General features: G+C 47.1%; 1 protein-coding gene across 7 annotated transcripts in view; it reads right to left on the bottom strand.

The window, feature by feature from the left end:
* Positions 1–17,352, bottom strand: part of LOC120947624 (transcription factor mef2A) — an 82,377-nt gene that overhangs the window by 63,598 nt on the left and 1,427 nt on the right. For 6 of the 7 annotated variants that reach the window (XM_040363108.2, XM_040363106.2, XM_040363112.2 and 3 more), the window contains exon 2: positions 17,106–17,341. The gene's annotated coding sequence lies outside the window, so the exon portion shown is untranslated. The remainder of the gene's footprint in view (positions 1–17,105; positions 17,342–17,352) is intronic. The other variant, XM_040363107.2, reaches the window with a different exon arrangement.

The following is a 17,352-nucleotide window of genomic DNA, read 5'->3' as shown; positions in this document are numbered from 1 at the left end:
TGATGTAAAAGCCCACAGTTCAATCCTTCCGCGAAGATAACGTCGCCACCCAAAAACCGGCGGAGAACAGAAATCCACCTGAATCTTTAAGACATGCCAAGCAGCACTGCGGACGATGCTGACAAAGCGCAAATTCTTTCGTGAGAATCATGCTGCTAACGTCACGCACACACACACATATACAACCTTGCCCTCGACCTGAATTGGCTTTGTTGTCGGTTAGTTTTGGTTCGCTTCTTGCTCACTTGCATCCTTTTTGCTTCGGGGTGTGTTGTGCTTGATTTTCCCGGTTTTCCGCGTACGCAAATTCCCAGCATAAGAAGTGAGGTTAACAACATACGCACACACACACACACATACTCTCCCTTTCTTTCTGCCAGACGATGAAACAGCTTACGGGTTCCTTCCCAACACATGAAGGGAAGAAAGTCAAAGAACAAACGATACACACGGCGTAACACACGACTCCACTCGGCTCCCGCCACGACGGGCTGGGAAACAGATTATCGAGCCCATTTTCCCATCTTACGTTTAGGGGCTTAAAGGGAAAAGGCACCACCACCCGGGGATAAACGCGTGCGAATGTCGGCTAGTTAGCGGTTTTATCGGCGAAAGGATTCCTAACCGCAAATGAGCGTGTTAGTACGTTGTGCGCCATCATCACACGTAATGTAAGAGCGCGTTACCAACAAATCGAAATCACCACACAGACCGGAGGAAAAACACCCTTTTCCGGAAAAGTTTTCGCAGACGAATGAGTCTTAAAGTTGCCTCAACCATGCTGCGTGATGTTTGTGCAGTAAGAACGTGGAGCAATTAAAGGACATTTCCAAGCTCTGCCAATGGTTTTGGTAGAAGAAAACGCGTGCGAAGACGTGTGCTTTTCGTCTTCATGTTGGTCCCAAGAGTATAGCATGAAGCCAACAGACTAACGACGCGAGAGCATGGTGCTATTTTTGTAGCCGATTTTAGCGTGCCTTACCGTTCCGTGCGTAGGCCGCTGCTGTCCAAACTCAAAGCCTACGACAGATTTCAGTTCAATCTTGGCTAATTGGATGGAAGTTATGCCGTGCGTGCTAACGCAAATAGACTTACTGCCAGAACCATTTCTGCCTTGTCTTTCGAGATCTGTCTAGGAGTAGCAGTTAGTCCATTTTAATGAACACTCGTACATTGGCAACTGCCTCTTCAAGATATTTTTACTAATTGAAACATGCAATTATGCTACACAGATTATATGTAAACCTTTCTAAATTATGCTCTAAAATCCACTGGCAACGGTTCCCCTACACAGTGCGTTAAAGAAATTAAAAGCAAACACCTTTGTCCGCACTATAATACACTAACGCTATACTACTACGGTTGCATTCTAAGACCAACCAGGGCAAAGTTTGTAAAAGTTTACCCCTTCTCGGTCGGCGGCAGTAGCTAGTGGTTAGCGCTGCATTATTCATCTCGAGATTGCTACCCCATGCAGCTCCATGGCTCGGTGTACTGCATCTCGTTTTAATTATAGCCCAACAATCGATCCCTTTCCTATCGATCAGCGGCTAACAATGCGCCTTTGGTTCGAGCGTGTAGACTTACATTGTCGAAAATTTGCATGAACCTTTCGAGCAGGATGGTAACAGAGAGAAGGAGAGTGATAGAGAGTGAGAACGATGGTTCCCTATCCCTGTACACGGCTTTGCACTATCCATTAAGGCAATTGCTGGACGTTATTGAGGAACCGCACTCCTTACTAAGACGCTTCGTTAGAGCCTGTGCAGAGGCGCTAAATTGGAAATATGGAAATATGCTTGATTATAATTTATGATTGCGTAACAGTGAGCTTCACATCTATCAGCTTGTGCCATCTATCAGACGCAACAAAAGACCATTGGTTGAGTAAGAGGAAGTGTTAGAAAAACTGTTTCTAAAGCGACAATAGATCGAACTGATCTCAAATATTGTGTTAAGACTATCCTTGAATCCTTAAAGGTGTTAATTGACAAACAAATCGCGACACTTATTCCACACAATCGGTCCGTCGTACTTTATTCGATTCGAAATCAACATAAATTCAATTGTTTGTCCACTGGTTCGCACGAACGACTGATTATGTCGCCGCCGTTATTATGCTACAGTTGCGCTCTACGCTGCCCGGCCGTAAGGCACACAAACGCTGCATTGCGCCAGGGGGCAACACAGCAGCGACTGAACGGGTCAAACGTGGATGCATTCCATGCTTCACGTCGCATGCTTTCGGCTCTTTCCCTCCGAGGGAGGTGTAGGTTTAAATAATCACTCAAATGGAACGGGGCGTACAATAATATTTGGTATCTGGCATTGACCTGGTTTCGGGTGTTTGCCTATGCGAGGCCGGCTTGCTGTTTTCGGTTTCTATAGCAAAGGTTTTGCATACAACGGAAAACGGTCGCTCCATTTCTACTCAGGCGTGGGAGCAACGCCATAATGTTGTACAATAGAAAAAGAGCTTGAATTTGAATGTTTGACTCAGGTGTGGTGTACTGAAAATGGGAGGCACAATAATTACACCTGTCTTAATTATATATCCACATCCGTAATTTATTGCTAACATACAATAAATAGGTAAAAAATAATGATTTGCTAGATGATGTCACATAGGACGTGGGAACATAGAAATTAATATACAATTTGTACATAAAGCAATTTGTTATAAAACACGATTGACCGAGTACATAACATCCATTTGCTCAATAAAGTTCAATAATGTATTGTTCCATTTTTCCATATCTAGCTCAAACACTAGTAAGCGTATGACGATGGACATACTTGCAAACGGCCGTCGAAATGATCGAAGATTATCCTCCATCTTCCTAACAGTTGGCTTTCTCTCGACCAGATGGAACTCATCATCTTCCGTCCTTCCGTCCACGATTAACGCCAAAGCCACATTTCATTAAACGAATTCTCTCGCCAAATTGTTCATAATCACAGCGTTCCTTGGGTTAAAGCTTTGCCCCACGCCCCATCGCTGAAATCGCGCAGCAGAAGGGTCGGAAAAAACTACTAGAGCTCCCCCCGCATGGCGATCGTACCACGAGTAGGGAAAGAAATAGAAATGGATCGTTCCAAAAGCCATCCATCCGTACGAACGAACATCCGGCACCGGCAGAGGAATGAAGGCAACGGGTGAAATTGAATTGGATAGTCACTATTTCTCTTCAGCATTGCTGCTGCCGCTGCTGCCGCTCGTGGTGTTGGTGGTATGGCACGCAATGAACCGTAAAGGGAACCGTAAGACCGCGAACTGCCAAGGGCGGCCAGTCATGCAGGGTTTGTGGTTAGATGTGAAGGATAGTTGTGGTGAACAGCAGAAGAAAAAAGCAGAGGAGACCAGCAACATCGACCGACCACCGACTCCGAGAGTACAGTAAAACTGCATTGCGGTGTGGAAAATTACCGTCGTCACGGAACTGCGACAAACGGTCATTGCTCGCGCAAGGGGCTGGCGGGAGTAATAATGAAAGAGCACTGCGCAATTAAATCTGCAAACCACGGGGAACGCATTGCTGGAATTGCTGGACATTATGTCTACAACCGAATTAGAAAATTAATTGTGTTTCAGTAGGAATTGTCACAAGACGGTCAATTGCAAAATAAATGTCCCGTACAACGAACGAGATTCGTCTGCGTCTATCAAATTCAAACAAGACTTACATGTTAGCAAGTCTAATTTTCACAAACTCTCAAGCAACTCAACTGTAGCCAATCGGGAGATAACGCTCGAACCGCTCCGTCATCTTAATCCACTCTCCTTAAATGCAACTAATTTATTAGCATTGCTAAACTATGCTACCCTTTTATCGTATGCCACATTTTCCCATGCGAATGTTCGGACGTCCAATCGTGACGGCCTTTGATCGGGCGGACATCAAAAGGACTTTCATCCCTATCGTTCGTTCCGCCGGGTCGGACATCAAGGGCCAAGCGGCAGCTATCAACACCACATCTCCGGCTCTCATCACCATCATCGTCAATCGGTCCGACAAACGATTTCATCCGGAAGCACACCCAAGGTCCCAAAAATGACCCTCGCTCCCACACACGCACGCAGAGACTTACGGTAAAGGGTAACCCCAAAAAACCCACCCAGCATCTGCCATGCCAACAAACGAACTAAGTCTAAATAACGTTAGGAATTGATTTGCAATTACAATTCCTGCACCCGAAAGCAACTTTACCGCACTTCGGGCTGGCAGGCGCTGGTATTAAATGATAAAACAATGGTGTAAAAGCTGTTGTTTTCCTCGGAGCGCTATTCTCCTCGCCACACCTCTCTCTCTCTCTCTCCTGCTCAATGCCGACTTCAATCCAAGAAAGCCAATCTCGACGAAACGAAATCAACATAATGGCAAATGGAAGTACACAAGTGCACACTCCCAGTCAGTATCACTCGAGGGACGCAAAGGGTTGTGCAGTTGGCAGAGCGTAAGTGAGTGATTTGGTAAAAGGATTTACCTTTAGCTTCCTTCCCCGTTAAAGCCTTTACTATTGGTGCCTCGGTTCGCCTTTTGCGAAGCAAATGGGGTGTGCGCATTGCATATGGTGCCACCAAAGTCGTCGTCGAGGTCGTACCGGAGAAGGATTGCGAGTCGTTGTAGCCGTCGTCGACGGCATAGGATTGCAGAATCCTACCGTTCGCATTAGGTCGCAGGTGTTACTATCCGATGTCGATCGAATGGAAGAATGGCAGCAATCAATTGCTACTTGCGCACGTTTCTTACACCCTGTGGGAAGGACGGAGTGAAATCGATAAGCAGGAATGGGGGGCGACGTTCGCATTGACAGCGTAAGGGAATAGCGCTTTGGATAGCGTGGAGAATGTTTTGTTGTTGTGCTGCTGTGCCTTAACGTGTTCAATTGACACGTAACAAGGTTTGACGGTTAAGGGTTAGGCCCAAATACGATTTAAAGGAGGTGTGCGTGGGGGGATATTGATATTTTATAAGCCTTTAAATGGTTTGTTGATTCTGGAGTGAGTGAGAAATCTGTTACAAGAAAAAGTGCTATTCCATAATGTGAATTTCATACCCCCAGACACATCTGATTTTCCCAATAAAGCCATCCATTTTATAAGCACAATTTAATCCCCCGTTTTTTTACATTACACTTGAACGATTCACACACACACGCCCGCGAGATTTCCCGAGTGTGTAATATCGCTAATTAAAATCACTTAATCGCACATCACACACTCTTCGTCTTGCGGATCGATCGCAAGAAGAAGGAGCGTGAGCAGCAGCCCCGTCATCATCCTGCGCCACCATCAACCAAACATCAACTACCAGTACTCCAACATATGTTGCGACATCCTGCGACGAGCCAGCGGTGCGCGGATGCGGACGGGTGTGTAAAATCAATGTACCACCGCCAAGACGCCCTCTCCTGTACGCTTGATTGCACCGTCGTCTCGATGGTGAAACCGATACACAGCAAAGTGGAAAACGATTCCTGCCAGAATTGAGCATGCCAAACACACACACACACACACGCCACATGTGAGGCAGTGAAGTACCGACTTGAGCACAGTGTCCCCGAAAACAATGTCACAGTAGGGAGAATAAATATTCTATTAGAATGTCAAATCGCGCCACTCGTTACGCCCTGCCACCGACGATAAGCAACTCCTTTCTTTTCTTTTGCTTTTCTTTTCCACTTTTCCATTTCACACCCGGGCTCACTTGCCCGCGTTGTAAAATATGCATATTCTTGAGTAGGTGGCGGTAGCAAAAAAGGGAGCAGCAAAAAAAAAACCAAACAGCCACTAAACATGGCAAGGAAGGGCGTGTGTTTTTCATGACTTTTCCCATTCGCACCATGTATACTGGTTGGGTGTATTGAAGGACCTTAAAGGATCGCATTTTCACCGCCGGCATTGAGCCTGATGTACTGGTTCTATTTTTCGTTCAATAGCTTGCCCTCTTTCTTCCTCCCCTTCTTACCATCTTACTAGTTCTTCTTCAGTGCAAGTGTTCGTCATATTGATGCTCCAGACACGTTAGAAAGCTTGTCAATATTTTTCGCACCAGCAACAACACGTTCCCACCGATGATGCTGCGCACGATGAAGCAGTTCGGGAAACTCTTCTTTTTTATGCAAAAGACGCGCAACTGATAGCGCTCCACCAGGCAGAATCGAGTGTGGGAAAAAATGTCACACCAATCGATCGATATCACAAAACTCCTCTAGCGAGTCCCTACGGCTTCTTTCGCTACGAACGCCAATTGACTGCTACTGAAGGGTGACCCTCGTGTGCGAGTGTGTGTGTGTGTGTGTATGCTTTGGCAAACGGAAACGCAAACAAACGCCAGCGACAATTGGGAAGCAAACTTCCGGCGAATGTTTATTGCGAGCAAATCAGATACCGACACGAACGGGTTAGGATTTTTATTTAGTCTCTCCGACCCTGCCCCGACCTTACTTCCGGTACTTCCTGATACAATCGAGCAATACGCGCACTGGTTCCTCTATTCACCTGACTAAGGGTTGTTTCTTTTTCGAGTGAACGAAGAAAATACCGCAAAACAGTTTCTCGGAAAATTCGGATTGAATGTGTAGTGTTCATTTTTCCGCTTTTTTTGGCATCATTGGTAAATTGTTAGCCTTTCCGGAAGGACTCCTATTGGAATTGATTTATCCACTACCACCCCCGAAACCGGGCTGCCGGAGACACTTTCCCGGACTCGAGTCAATCGATTTTCAAACACAAGTCCACATAAGTAGATGAAGGATATGTTTACTGGCGTTCACCGGGAAGCAGGCTTTGTTCCGAAAACCCTCCTGCTGTTGACTCTGTCTGGACATTGTTGTTCCGCAGTGTTTTCGAAACGATTGAGCCAGCAGAAAACCTTTTATTTTCATCCCACACACACACACACACACACACACACATACACACCCTTATACGGTTTATGTAACGAAAGGTGAAGCAATTCTAGCGGCTCGAAGGGAAACTCAATTGACATTATATCGGTCACAGATACACGTTGGCCGCAGACAAACGGAAAATCTAATCGATTTTCCAACGAAACTGCCACCACAAGCGGACGACAACAACAATTCTGGACCATTTTTAAGTATCTCTTTAATATTCATTACCTCTCTATTAGGGGCAGAGGCGACGATTTATACAAATATTTACCCATTCGAAGGATGGCTTCCATTCTCCATCTACACCGAACTGTAACGGCAAAAGGAGCTTGCGCCTGCCTGCACAGTGCGAGGATCCAATCGAACGTGAAATATCAGCCGGCCGGAAAAGCCGTTTACCACCACGATGGGAAACAAATTCGGTGACAAATAGTCGCTGCTCCATCCCAATAATCACCCGGGCATCGGAAAACCATCGTCGCCGTAGACGGCAATACTTGCGACTTAGCGACCAAACTTCAGCGGCACGTGACCGCCGTCTCTATTTGTTAGCGGTTAGCGACTTAGTGGATCGAAGGGGAGGAAGTGGATGGCTCGGACCGGTTGCCCCCACCACGCGTGGGAGTTATAAATTTGTCTCGCGCGCTTTAAAGCAACGAAAAGACCCGACGTCCTTGGGCAACGGGGTTTTTCTTTGCTGAGTCAGACATCAAGTCTAGCGAATTTTAACACACCAAAGGTAATGAAGCATTTTTGTGCAGATCTTAAAGCTTGAAAATCATGTTAAAGAAGAGATACTAAAAATAAGAGATTTTATAATAGAAAGATTTTGTCGTTCAGGAAAAATGGATTGAACAGTGACTTCAATTAAGGTTACAGCTTCAATGCTATTCCTGGTAGCGCTGTAGTGTGCGGTGAGAGGACTCAGTAAACAGAAGCCTTAACCAGCGCAACCACCAATGCTGGCCGTCAGTTACTTGAGTTTATTTTTTACCCTAACCTATCACAACCTGGAACCGCTTCTTCATACTCTCCAACCACGACAACAGCAGCGGTGTGGCCCTGGGTTCAAGATTGTACACACCAACCGAGGCGAGAAACAACACAGGCGCCAGATTATGCGCCAGCGACGACACTTTAATAAGGCTCGTCCCAATTATACACTAAATTGCTAATCGGATTTGTTTTATTGGTTTCGGTAGAAAGGAGAAAAGTCTTCCGGCGAAAAGCGAAGGTTGTTTTCTTTGCTAAACAGTACCCGGACGCTGACGGCTGGCAAGTTTGTGCGACGACGCGGTAAGATGACCCCGCATAGTCTGTCCCATCATTTGGGGCGACCGAGAGTTCATGAAGCAAGCGGCGGGAACACACAGGATTTGCATTTGAGTGACAGTTTGCGTTGCGTGGCGGCGACGGAATGGCGCAGGAACGGACGCAGGAAAACCCTGTCAAACGGGACCAACAAACTTTTCATCGGGCTGCGTCAGCTTGTGCGTAGCAGGCTAGCTGGAGCGGCGTTTGCCAGTGTTTAGAATACATTTGTGTTTTTTTTTTTTTTTTTTTGGGGGGAGAGGATTTCCCTCTTTTTGTTGTCATCCAAAGCGCCAAGCAATTCATTAAATTGTGAAACGAAACACCAAGTTACAGACGAAACACAAAAAAGGCCCACAATGGACGGATGCCGGATGGGAGGTCGGAAAGGAGACGCTTGGAAAACAATTGATTATTTTGTGAGCTTCTAGGGGTTTTTTGGGGCGAAATGAATAACATTAAAGTTGAGCTAGAATGGCATTTAATTAAGCCGGATGAATTGGGGAAAATTGCTGATGAAACTTGGTTAGTTGTATGCTGGTTGGCAAAAATTAACTTAATTACTTTCATCATAATCGATTGCTTTCGGTCTTTTCTTAGTGTGGGATGGATTGTGAAAGTTTGGAACTAATCCGTCTGAGAGCTGCACAGAATCGAATCGAGCTACTGTTTCAATTATTTCTGTCATTTAAGTAGCATTTCAAACAGCAATGTACAATATGGAACAGCTAGAAAGAAACTCGAAACTTGTCAGCTTAAAGGATAATTATCTCATATTTTAAATTACTAAACATGTCATTTCATGATCAACGAACCACAGAGCGCGTGTGACTGAGCAGACAAAGCTGTACCGGGAACCGATAATTAATTGAAACACTAAACCCACCGCAACAACTCCGAACGACAACATTAATTGATCGATTAGGTTCGGCAAGTGCAATCGCTCCCAGTGTATCACTTTCAACCTATTTTTTGCACCCTCCGGGAGTTCCTTGCTGGTTGGTTGTATCGCATTAACAACGGCAGCAACCATCGGCAGACGGTTCAGAGCACGTAGCGTCATCGAAACTGCACAACCGGGGTCAACCAAATTGGCCAGCTCGCGGGGCAGGGAAGGCGGCAGAAGGAGGTATTAGCGGCACTGCGGAATCGGAAGCGAAATCCATCCATCTTTGGGTGACAGTTATTTTCTCGTCCGTCGGTCGTCATCCGGCTCGGCTGCAGCGACTCAGGGCTTATGGTCGGCGAAAGATAACGCCCTCTCTATCACTTACACCATCGTCCTCCCCCCCCCCCCCCCCCCCCCCCCATCGAATCAATCACCGAGCTGGCGCGCTTTTTTGTGCTCCGTTTTCCCCCCCCATTCCGGAACCAAACGTCTTCGATTCCACCTCGAAGCCTGACTACCGGGGGGGCTGTCTGGAAGTTCGAGCCATAGTCAAACGGAAAACCGTCCTCCTCAATCACTCTCGCTTGCGTTTTTTGCTGCTCATTTTTTTTTTGCCCTCCAAACCACCCATCCCACTGACGCATCAAATATATCGCGGGACAGTGGAAGTTTCCGCAGGCACGATCACCACGGCACGGAACGCGAAAGCGCGACAGAAAAATCACCCTCGATAGCGATAAAAGCGATGGAATGTTTTAAATCAATTCAGTTTCCACCACCGACTCGTCTCGCTCATGTACGGCGATATCTAAATATGAAGCAGCAAGAAGTAAACAATCCAACGCTTTTTAGCCGCCGGTCCGGAGGAACACGATTGAGTGAATTATTCTTGAGCAACTTTTTTTAAGCGAGACAATATTTACCATTAAAATAATCACACCAAATGCGGGTGAGTTTTTCCCAACCCCAGAGGTAGCCGGTATTATGCGAAGTCCCTCTATCGGTGTATTTATGTCATCAATCAATTTGCAAACTATGGCCGACTTTGGCTGATATGAAATTCACACAACTGAGACGTTTCTTCTTGGAATTGTTCTAAATTTACTTTAGTGAGCGCTTAAAGAAGTCTTCCAATAGATGGGGACAACAAATATTGCTCTACTTCTGCATAAAAGAAGGACACTTCAGATGAATGGCAAAGTTTGAGCGGAACATTCTCAAGAAGCTGACGCATGGGAAATTAATATTCATCCCCTAGCGTTGGCCGTACCGGACATTCAATCGTGTCCCGGCAGTCCATGCGTCCAGTCCGACCGAGTAATCTATTATTGCCACCCACCAATCCTCCTCCTTCTCTACCAATTCTTCTCCATTTGTTTGTTTTTCCTTCGCTCGGCAGTGATGTGAGCGCACACAGAAAATGATTTGACCTTCTTCTTGCGTGCCCCCCGGGAGTGGACAACGTTTCATATCGCACGACACTCATCATCATCATCATCATCGTAACAACCTGTGCCCCAATCGAACAGTGGCCCGCAAAAGAGCACCTGCCTTCGGGGCGGCTTCAGTGGAGCGTTCAGAATAACAAATATTAGATACCACCGGGCAAGTCCAAGGGCAAGGTCGAAGGCATTGGTTTAGCCTTTCTGCTTTTATTTTCGTCGCCTCCCGACCACAGCATGGTGTACGAATCGATTCACAAACTATGCTCCTCCATACACTTTCACGTCGTGTGTACACACAAACAAACATTCACGCGTGCAAACGGTTGTTCTTTTTTCGATTTCCAGTATGCTTGCTTGTCATTCATTTTCATTTTGTGTGTGCATTTTAATTTCCTTCGGCCTCCCCCCGGTCACGGTCAGTGGAATTTTTGCATCGTTGACTACGGAACTAAAAACAGAACTCATCAGGCACGAAACTGATGAGTGGAAATTTATGTTTCATTCAGCAGCGTGTGATCCGGATTGAAACATCAACCGCGTGCAGAGAGTACAAAAACCACTGAGTCCACATAGGAAATGGAACAAATGAAATGCAAACCGTTTTGCGGGTGAATTGTAAACGTGATAGCGTGGCTTTGAAATGTTTCTACGGCAGTCGTTTGTGTTTAAGAAGATTTATGTGTTATTTCCGTGCTTGCAGTAGATCAGCATCAGCTATACTGCTTCATTGCCATGCAGAATTATTTTGCAATAATTTTGGCTTCCATCTAACCATTATTTCAAACCGATTTTCTCGCCACGTTTAAACAGAATTGAATGATACTAAAAAAAACTCATTCTGCACATCACTTCCAATTTCATTCACAAACGTGCGTTCCTGGACACTGAATGCTGACTCTATTCCATAACACTACTTCGGGGCCAAAGTTAGGCGTTGCAAACAAGGCTAAAAACTATGCTAACAATCTGGCCAACTGCTGCCTGCAGGGCTCGCTCAGCGAGGCTCACAAGGGCAAGACTCAAGGGAGGGAAGGAACCCGTAGAAAGTCCAAACCAGTACAAAAACTATCTTTTGGACGTAAGTCGCAAAACAACATTAACACGTTAGCACCCCGCAGGCACACCATGGTGTGTGTGTGTGTGTGTGTGTGCCAGGTTGCTCGAAGCGACCGATTCGTCCGTCGACTTTCGAAGCCTTCGCTATCGTTGCGGGCTGATGAAAAGCGCCCGCACGTGGCGTGCATGGAGGCAACTCATAACTCTTAACATGAAACCCCTCACACATACAAACGAACACAGCAACACAATATGAAGAGTGTTTCGACCGACAACCCGGTTTGGTGGTGGTTCGGTAACATTTAAGTTATTTCCCGCGGGACATAAACCAGTCGTCGGTCGCTACTGGATTCGATCCGAAAGCTCGCCCCGGCCGCAGAAGAGACTCAAGTATCGACCGGTACACCACACCACCACCCTGTGCACAGTTCTGGAGTGGCCATTTAAAAAGCGAATTTCGTGAGGTTACCGTCACGGACATTAAAGGAAAATGAGTCCCGTCGGACACACGCCCTCTTGCACTCTCTCTTTCTGTCTCTTTCTTTCACTTTCGCCACACCCGGAGTCCGGACGAGTGCGCCCGAAGCTGGAATGTGTCTCCAACATTTTTGCCAACCCAACCCGGGCAGCAATTCGTCTCTTGGAAAGCAAAACAAAAAAAGAAAAACAACTGTGACGTGCCAGCCACCGCCATCACCTGGGGCTGGTAGAAGGAAAAAGAAAGCGCTCACACGCGCCAAGGTGCAAAACGTGACTAGAATTTGGGCGGTCCCTTCTGCCCGCCGGTGACACTAATGGACTTATGTTTTACTTACCTCTCCCGGCGGCCAAGCCTTGCCTTTGATTGAAAGGTGCGTATAAAATTTTATGAGGGCTCGGTTGGAAACAAAAAAAAAAATGCCCCTCCCAAACCCCCAATTGGTAAGTTGAGGATGACGCATCATTGAAACGAGCCGTTAATAGACGGATTATTGTCCTCCCGTGACTAATCCGATCAGCGATAGATCGCCTGCCTGGGCTGAGAGGGCCGAGAGCCAATGGGCGGAAAAAGGATTTGCCATCAATGTTAAGGCGCGGCAGCGGGGCATTTCTTTTCCCCGGGTTGTTTGGGCCCGCTTGTTTGGTTGTAATTGAATTGTGCCCATTTAGGGAGTGAGCTAAGAGGTGTTATTGCTTAATTACGAATCATTCATGTCGCCGTGGTGAGTGATTTCCAAGTTTCGAAGTCAACGCCACGACAGTCAATTAGCGTATGGAGCTAATTTAAAAACACTTTTCACGAGCTTTAAACCTTCCGTGTCTCGTATTTATAGACCAGAATTGAGAGCCTGTGGGTGACGGTCCCGTGGTACAGTCGTCAACTCGAACGACTCAATAACATGCCCGTCATGGGTTCATGGGTTCAAGCCTAGAATGGACCGTTCCCTCGTTGCAAGGATTGACTTTATCCGGCTCACGTGTGGTAATGAATTAAGTCTCGAAAGGCCCTGTACAGGCCAGCATGTCCGCGTAGGACGCCAAATAGAAGAAGAAGAAGAAGTTGAGGGTCTGATTTCAAAGAACCACCCGTACAACTCGACCGTGTTTTGCAAGTATCGTCTGACACAAAATGCTAGCCCTGTAACTCAGCCCCCATCCATCTTCACCCGAAATTCATTCCCATATGCAAATCGTCCCACAATTTTACGCCGACAAAAGAAAGTTTGTTTTTTTCTTCTGCCGCGCTGCTTGATTGAACATTTCTCTTCCACTTCCTTTTCTTCTCCAGCGCATGTTTTACGCTTTTTTACGCGCTTCGCAGCCCTCGCGTTGACATCGGAAACTTGCCGATGGTACGCTGATTAATGCTAATGGTGGACGACTTTCAGGGGCGCTCCCGCAACCTTCCGCACTTAATATGTGGCCGATGTTGATTTTCGTCACCATGGTGAAAGCGATGCGTTCCCCTTGGCCTCTGGCACAACATGCACGAGAAGCCTGCACGTGCTGGGAAAGCGGCCAGCGGCGCAGTCTGCCGTCGCCGTCGGACTCCGATTTCGATCCGGATGTTTTGAATTTTCTATTCCGTCATCGATACTCGCACTGGGCGGTTGATTAGCACACTGGCAACTGTTTCGAGTAGCGTGTGAGTGTTTGGTGTGCTTTTTTTTGCTGTGGCTGCTTTCCCTAATCGACAGCCCTTTTGGAGTGACCATGGGGGATGATGCTAGGCGCTGGGCAATTTCAAGGCGAACGAAAGTGGCGGCTCGGGGTGGTTTTGTTTACCCCCCTCCAGGCCAAACGGCGCGTAGCAACGAGCACAATAAACAAATTTCCGTTTGCGCTCGATTACACCGACTGACGCGAGAGGTCGAGGTCCTTCCTGCCCTTCTGTGGCCGGTCCGAACCTTAGCCGTTGGGCGGTGGTGGTCGATGCAGCAAACAAAATGTTGTTCCCGTTCGCTTTGATGTTTGTGTTCTGCGGCGAACTTGTGCGTGGGGCTGCGTGTTTTTTTTTTATGTTGCGAAAAAGGTGCGCCCGCTACCACCGTAAGGAAAACAAATTCATCGTTTCATCTCAGGCCAAACAGGCGCCGAAAAGCTGTCGCTGGAAGGCGTCGCTAAACGCGTAATGATGGTTACAAATTGCCACGGGGGGGGGGGGGGGGGGGGAGTGTTGTTTTCTTGACCATCGAAAAAAGGACTTTAGCTTTTGAATGGGGGAAAAACAAATCCGGCGTAACAAAAAAAGGTGAGTTTCAATTGCTTTGCTGGTCAAAGCACGAGCGAATGTAACGCCTGGGTAACGCATCGTAACGACGGAATCGGCTATGGAAAACGTTGCGCGCGGACGAACAACGTGCAAAACAAAAATAAAACGCCATCGGTCCTCCCACCCTCCCCCCTTCGCCTCCACGTGGGATTATGCTTCCAGCCAGAATGGGGAGAAGACAACCCGCGTGGCAGCACCCATACATTGGCAGGCTCTGTGCTGCTACGCATGCAAGTTTTATTTCACCCTCGCGCCCTTCGCCGCGGGAGGTAACGGACCTGTCGGGTCTTCTCCCCCCCTAGCCGGCCAACGTAAACCGGACCCGACGAGTTCTCTCCATTGGGGTCTCTCTGTACGAAGCGAGGTACACGGTGGTACGAATCGATACCGTCAGGAGGACATTTAACGTTACTGTTGCAATGTTAGTACTTTAAATTACGTCTTACGTATTGCCAGGTTTGTAATGAGCCACAAGTCAACCTCAAGCTGCTCTGGAAGACAAATAGTTTAAGAAAAATCCCAACCAAAGGTTCAAGCAATACGGCCTTGGTATGTCTATTAATCTGAGTTTGAATGCAGGCGAGGAATTCCGTAGATAAACGAGGTAGTTTGAGAGCTTATAAAGCATGCTCCGGACACATACTAAAGTTTATTGATCGTCTCATTCATAAAAATTAAGCCATAACTCCCAAAACCATACCGAATGAACAGTTTCCCAGACCAATTTCAACCATTTCGGAGAGTTTTTTACCTCCTCATTCATAAACAATTGACCCAATGCTTTTCCCATCGTGCCAGAGAGTTCCCCCGGGGAAGCTTTTGCCGAGCGGAAGGAAGCTCCGGGTTACTGCCGTTTGGCTGCAAACAAAAAGGGGAATTCAACTATTATTCCTCCGTCTGCTGGACGGCAGGGAACCCAAACGAAGGGTTGATTCGATCAATTCCCTACGACCTGTTTCGTTGCGGGTTCCTTCCATTGAAAGGGCTCCTAACATTGGGACTTGCTCGCTGCTGTTGGGTTTTCGATTTGCCGCCGCTCTTCCATTCTGCGCTTTCACGGTTCATTCGTTCGTTTGTTCGTGTTCTTTTCGCCTGCCCATGGAATGCAGTCGAGGCAGGTCGGACGCAACAACCACCGCCGCGCGCCCGCTGCTTCAAGGTGTATGAGCATGTGTGTGTGTGTGTGTGCAGAGCAAAATAACAAAATGAAATCGAGCTGAAACAAACAACGCGCGGCAGTGTGGTCGCCGCGATGACGGACCAAAATAATGTTGAAACAAAAAAAAACGATTAAAAAACAGCAAAAAATACTTACATTACGCATCAACAACAACAACGCCATCAACAGCATGTCCGTGTGCGTGTTTCTAGGTGTGTGTGTGTGAGTTTGTTTGGTTGCAAGGTAATGTAAATTAAAGAAGAACACGTTGTGGGGGGGAAAACAACCCAACCAAGCAGCGAACTTGTGTTGTTCGAGAATAATAGAAGCCTTCACCATGGCGACGCGGGCTCGAACGTCACGATCGCGCGTTACTACCACATACAGACACGTGTGCCCTTTCCGCGTGTTTTGAATCACGCCCCAAGGGGATGTGGGAGGGAGGGGAGGGTGGAGGTCCGTAAAACCAAAAAATGCAAGCCAGGCGCAACGCGTTGTCGATGACGGTTGGCCATCCATGGTGTTCGACTGGTTTCGTTTTGGGGGGGCTCTGTCCGTCACACAGCCCACACACACACACACACACAAACAACCAACACGCTTTGGGGCCACTGGCTGCAGCAGATGTGTGTTAGATCCCAAAAGCCTCCCCAACACCAACCCCTAGACGCGGCCGCGGCTCTGTCTCTGTGTGTGCGGCTCGCTTGTGGCTCTCTCGCTCTCTCTCTCTCTGTGTAGGTGCGTTCTCGCGTATTTTTATTTTATTCGCGGATAAACTGTTTAAGCAAACACACCGATAGCTCCGTTTTCATGCTGTGTGTGTGTGTGTGTGTGTTGCTGCCACGCATACATGGCCAACAGCGAGAGCAGACAAATAACAAGAAGCGGACAGAAAAAGATATTTTATCGGTTCGCGATAATGTGCACGTTAAGAGCACCACGTAAAGAACCAACCAAACTGCCGCGTGGGGTAAAGAGAGGCAAAAAGGGAAGCCAAATGATGACGGTACCGAATCAGCCCTGGCACACACACCCACACTTACACACTTTGCCAATAGAACAGGGGGCAGTAGGAGAGAAATAGCGAGTCAACACAAAAAAATACAAGACGGCCAGACATTGGATCGTTCCAGCATAAAAATTCGCGAGAAAAGTCGCTCCCCGAAAACTGGCCCCGTTGTCGTCGTCGTCGTCACACGTTCTTTTGCGTCTTTGTATGTATGTCACAGAGAAGCACCGTTTAACGGATCAGCATTTTTTACTGCACGCTGAGTTCGTGCTGGAACCGGAATAAATATTGCTACGCCAATTGGTTTGCAAATCGCCCAGCCCAGGTGGGTGCCGGGAGGGGGAAGAGCATGGGGAAGGAGCATAACTTTGGTTGCTCACGATCGCGCCGAGTTGCGCCATGGTGGCATTAATTTCGCGATCAAATCAAATCCGGCGGCGCACAAGGATTAATTTAACGGCTAAAGTAGATTGGGAATTGGGCGAGCTGGATGATGCTTCTTGTACATTAGGAAAATTTTCTATATTTTTGCCCCTCTCTGACTTATGTTGAATAACCAATTGCATAATTGTAGACCTGGTACAAACCTGATTTTGAAATTGTTGTAATTGTGTGAATAACGCACCTTTTTGCTGTCGTACGTCGAATCTTGTTGAAGTGCTTACGATCAGGATTTAATTTCAAAATACACAAAACACAGCTCACACTTGTTAACACTGAGGACAACAATCAACACTTTGAGGAGCTACAATTACATAAACTACACAAATGCTCCTCCTTTTTGCACTTGGCTTTCTTTTAACGCCTTATTTTGTTGTTGTTGCTAGAATAAAA

This window comes from Anopheles coluzzii, chromosome 2 (genome assembly GCF_943734685.1).
Source record: "Anopheles coluzzii chromosome 2, AcolN3, whole genome shotgun sequence".
Classification (NCBI taxonomy): Eukaryota; Metazoa; Arthropoda; class Insecta; order Diptera; family Culicidae; genus Anopheles; species Anopheles coluzzii.
This window is presented reverse-complemented; position numbering and strand designations above follow the sequence as displayed.